We start from the raw sequence: 4,797 nt of genomic DNA on the forward strand, positions 1-4,797 counted from the left end.
TGGAATCCTGAGTGTGCTCTCTTTTCTTTAGCCCCATTATACTTCTTACTTACACTACAGAATGCTTTGTGATATCTAACATACAAATACCGAAACCAATAAAGCTACTGTTATATTATTACTTACTCAAGTAAAAATTATATTCTTATATCTGCATAACAGTCTTCCCCAATAAAATGCTAAAGCTATTTATTAAACATTTAACAAATACATGCTATATTCATTATATCAGTGCTGCATAATAATTACCCTGCAACTCAGCAGCTGTAAACAATAATCTATTAATCACTTTATGAATCTGAGAACAAGAGATTTAGATTTGTCTTGTCTGGGTGTTGCTTTCAGTTTCTGCTAGGCTCAGTCCCATGTCATGAGTTGACTGGCAATCAACTAAGGTGATCTTTGCTGGGGTAATTAGGTTATTGGGCCTCTCAGCTGAGTTTATATGTAGGTCTCCTTGCTCATAATGGGTTAGTACTGGAAAGTTACATGGTAAAGGGTGTAGACTAAAGGAAGTGTTAAGAATTAGCACCATTGTTCGCTCCAGTCCACCTGACTGAGCTTCTGTGGAAGACCATCTCTGGCTTGCGTATTTTGCAGTCATTGCCCTTTCCTTTCAACGCGGCTTTCACTCACCACCACTGTCACCAAAATGAACTGGCAGCTTAACGTCTTCTACGAGGTGTTCATCGAGGAGGGCACTTTCCTCTTCACCTCAGAGTCTGTGGGGGAAGGCCATCCAGATAAGATTTGTGACCAGATCAATGATGCTGTCCTTGATGCCAACCTTCAGCAGGACCCAGATGCCAAAGTGGCTTGTGAAACTATTGCTAAAACTGGAATGATCCTTCTTGGTGGAGAAATTACATACAGAGCTGCTGTTGACTACCAGAAAGTAGTTCATGAAATCATTAAACACATTGACTATGATGACTCTTCCAAAGGGGTTTGACTACAAGACTTCTAATGTTTTGGTAGCCTTGGAGCAACAGTCACCAGACATTGCTCAAAGCTGTTCATCTTGATCAGAATGAGGAGGACACTGGTGCAGGAGAGCAGGGCTTGATGTTTGGTTATGACACTGATGAAACTGAAGAATGTATGCCTTTAACAATTGTCTTAGTACACAGGATCAATGCCAAACTTGCTGAACTACACCACAATGACACTTTGCCTTGGTTGCACCCAGAATCTAAAACTCAAGTGACTGTGCAGTATGTGCAGGATCGAGACGCTGTGCTTCCCATCAAAGTCCATATAATTGTTCCGCATAATGAAGAAGTTTGTCTTGATGAGCTGAGGGATGCTCTAAAGGAGAAAATCATCAAAGCAGTTGTACCTGTGAAGTATCTTGATGAGGGCACAATCCACCACCTACAGTCAAGTGGCAGATTTATTATTGGTGGGCCTCAGGGTGATGCTGGTTTGACTGGCCAGAAGATCATTGTGGACACTTACGGTGGTTGGGGAGCTCACAGAGGAGGTGCCTTTTCAGGAAAGGATTATACCAAGGTGCACAGTTGAACTGCTTATGCTGCTCGTTGGGTGGCAAAATCCCTTGCTAAAGGAGGTCTGTGCAGAAGGGTTCTTGTTCAGGTCTCTTATGCTATTGGAGTTTCTCACCCAGTCTATCTCCATTTTCCATTATGGCACCTCTCAGAAGAGTGAGAGAGAGCTATTACAGATCGTGAAGAAGAATTTTGACTTCCGCCCTGGGGTCATTGTCAGGGATCTGGATCTGAAGAAGCCAATTTATCAGAGGACTGAAGCCTATGGCCACTTTGGTAGGGACGGCTTCCCATGGGAAATTCCCAAAAAGCTTAAATATTGAAAAGCGTTAGCCTTTTTTCCCCAGACTTGTTGGCGTAGGCTACAGAGAAGCCTTCAAGCTCTCAGGGAAAGGGCCCTTCTTCTGAAATTTTTCTGTCCTCTTTCAGCTCCTGATCAGTTGCAGTCACTGTAGTTAATGACATGAATTTTAGTTTTTGTGGGGTATTGTATAAGCTGAGCTTGCTACTCTATCCCTGGTGTTTTGTTCATCATTATAATGAATTTGGTGAGCATAGGTGATCCAACTGCCTAGGAACAGACAACACTGTAGTAAATAATGCTTTGAAATTGAGCCTTTGTGGCCTACCACCTAAACCTCTAAAATCCTAATTGCGTTGAATTTCTCATCAAGAAACAAAAAAAGTAGCACCAAATGTTTGAATTTGCCGTATTCATTATCTTGTTTTTTTTTTTTTTTTTTTCTTAAGCAGTTTGAATTGTGCCATGTTTAAAAAGTATCACTTGGTAGATTGCTTGAATTTTTGCCAGAAAAATGACACAAGGGCAATAACTTAAAAGTAAAAATACATTTCATACTTCTGATTTTTCTATTATTAACCAAGAAAACTACTCAGAAGAATAATAGAAATCTTCCAGAGATAACAGTTTTGGGTGTTTTCTTGTTTCTATGCAAGCAGCCCATTGAATAGTCAATAGGCAAATCTCTAATTGTCCTAATCATTTTTATAGGACTTACCAGATTTCTGTGATGTGCCACATGGTGCTATTTCTTAACCTGTACCTATGGAAGTGTTTCAGTTGCCCTGCTGCATACCAATTGACCAAAAAACTTATTAAATGAAACATCAACATTAACTTTGCTCACAAATCTACAAATTTGGGTAGGGCTTTGTGGATACAGCTCACCTCTGCTTTTCTTGGCAGCACCTGGGCCAGCATGGAGGCTGGGGGCTGGATTGCTCACTTCTGTGTCTAGTGGTTGACATTAAGAAGACTTAAACAGCTGGGTACCAAAATAGTTGGAGCTGCTCAGAGATCTCTTTCTATCTTCATGTGGCCTCCCCACAGGTTTCTCCACAATGGCTGAATTTCTTATACATCAGCTTATGATTCTCATGGTGTATGTCCTGAGAGAGAGAAAGAGAATCAGGCAGAAGCCTTATCACCTCTTATTACCTAGCCATGGAATCCATGCAGCATCACTTCTGCCACATCACGCACATCACCACAGATGGCCTCTATAGATGGGGACAGGATTCAGACTTCACCAGGTACTAGAAGAGTGTGTGGCACCAGAAATATCACTATGGCCATTTTTGGAAAGCATAATTAGACATAGATGCCCAAGCGTACACTGATGTAATATTGCCCATCCATATGGCCAGAGGAAACATCTCCCTCACAGCACTATTCCATCAATTTTGACATTTCATTCAACTGATGCTTTGTACCCTGTATACCCTGCAAAATAATCACCATACAGTCCATTTCTTGATGACTCCTTTATCTTCCAAGAAGGCAACCCTAATAAGGGCTAATCAGATAAACTCAGACACTGAGCAATATTTTTTAAAAAATTACAGTATATTGTTACTATGTAGGCAAGAAAATGCTTACTCATTTTAGCTTATATGATAGTGGATTCTAATTATCCTGTTTAAAAGGATGCTTAATACCTTATAAGTTTTATAACACATATCAGAAATTAACTTATTTTTTACTTATAACTGTACCTCAAAATTTCCCCCAATACCATCATTAGAATGTATGATACATGAGAACAAGCACCTAGTCATATTGTTTTGAATTTTATCAGTGCATTCTCAGCATGGAAAACAGTTATTATAAGGCAACAAGAGACTTAATTTATACTGTTGAATGACTGACTAAATTAAGAAAAAAAAACAATTATAGCTACTATAAGACAGCACTCCAAATCTGCGTGGTGCTTACAGGTTGTACCCGATTTCTAGATTTCCAGGAGACCATTAGAAAAAGAGCACCAATAACTAATATGGATTTTTCCATAAACATCGTGTCCTTCTGATTAGAGCCTGAACACACCTTAGCACATGAAAAGTAGTTTTTATTGTTTACAATAATCAAGACAGCATACAACAGGAAAAGTTCCATCTGAGCAGTGAATACTCCCCGGCTCAAAAGCTGTCCTGGCAGAGAGAATGACTCTTCCATGTACACCCCACTTTGTGCCATGGATGAGGGTCTAAATGGGATCCTACCTACTGCTGGTCTCCCGCTGGCCAGGTAGGTCCACTTAGGTAGACTTTAAGTTTATGCTCTGCGTGCCTCTTCTGAACCATAGCTGAGGAGACAAAGAAAACTTCCTCTCTCAGCTGTTTATACCCCCAACCTAAATGGCTAATTGTATCTTTTTAAGCCTGCTAACAAATATCTTATTGCATCATGCCCCACACCCCCACCCCAACTTCCAGAGGTTGCCACAGGAGGGGTTGGTTAGCCCAGAATTGTATCTTTTTAAGCTTGCTAACAAACATCAAGCCTCATTGAGGTTAGTTGTTTGTTCTGGGGCCTAAAGATGCCAGTGGGGAGAGGAACAGAGAAAACCATTGCTGCCTGGCTTATCCAAGGACCTGCTTCTCACAGCTACAAGCAAGTAAGTGAGATGTTTAGGAAGCAGAGCCCAGACCTTCGCACACTGTAGATGAGAAGCAAAATTTTGCCAATAGGTTTAACAGAAGTTGGAGTTAGAACCTCCATATGGGATGAGTTTCTCTTCCGTTTACTGGCAAAAGAATTGAAGCCATTTTATTCAGATTTTTCATGAAGAGTTTATGACTCAAGAGTTCTATAGTACTAGACAATGAACTGATCCTTTTTAGTATAGTCATAGTGACTAAAAAAATGCTATAGACATCTCTAGGATGTTTATAAAAGCATATTTAACTAGGGAGGAATCCAAAAACCCTTCAGTGTTTCTTAAAACTCTTAAAAACTGAGATAAGCTATACTTATTTCTGTGAGGAT

At 40.2% G+C, this 4,797-nt stretch overlaps 1 pseudogene across 1 annotated transcript; it reads left to right on the forward strand.

Annotated features, from left to right (window-relative positions):
* The first annotated feature begins 630 nt into the window (after positions 1-630).
* Positions 631-2,174, forward strand: LOC101358137 (S-adenosylmethionine synthase pseudogene; annotated as a pseudogene). Its single transcript, XR_186533.3, has one exon. The product of XR_186533.3 is annotated as an S-adenosylmethionine synthase pseudogene (transcript).
* Positions 2,175-4,797: the final 2,623 nt, after the last annotated feature.

Source organism: Trichechus manatus, unplaced genomic scaffold (assembly GCF_000243295.1).
Source record: "Trichechus manatus latirostris isolate Lorelei unplaced genomic scaffold, TriManLat1.0 scaffold00034, whole genome shotgun sequence".
Taxonomy (NCBI): domain Eukaryota; kingdom Metazoa; phylum Chordata; class Mammalia; order Sirenia; family Trichechidae; genus Trichechus; species Trichechus manatus.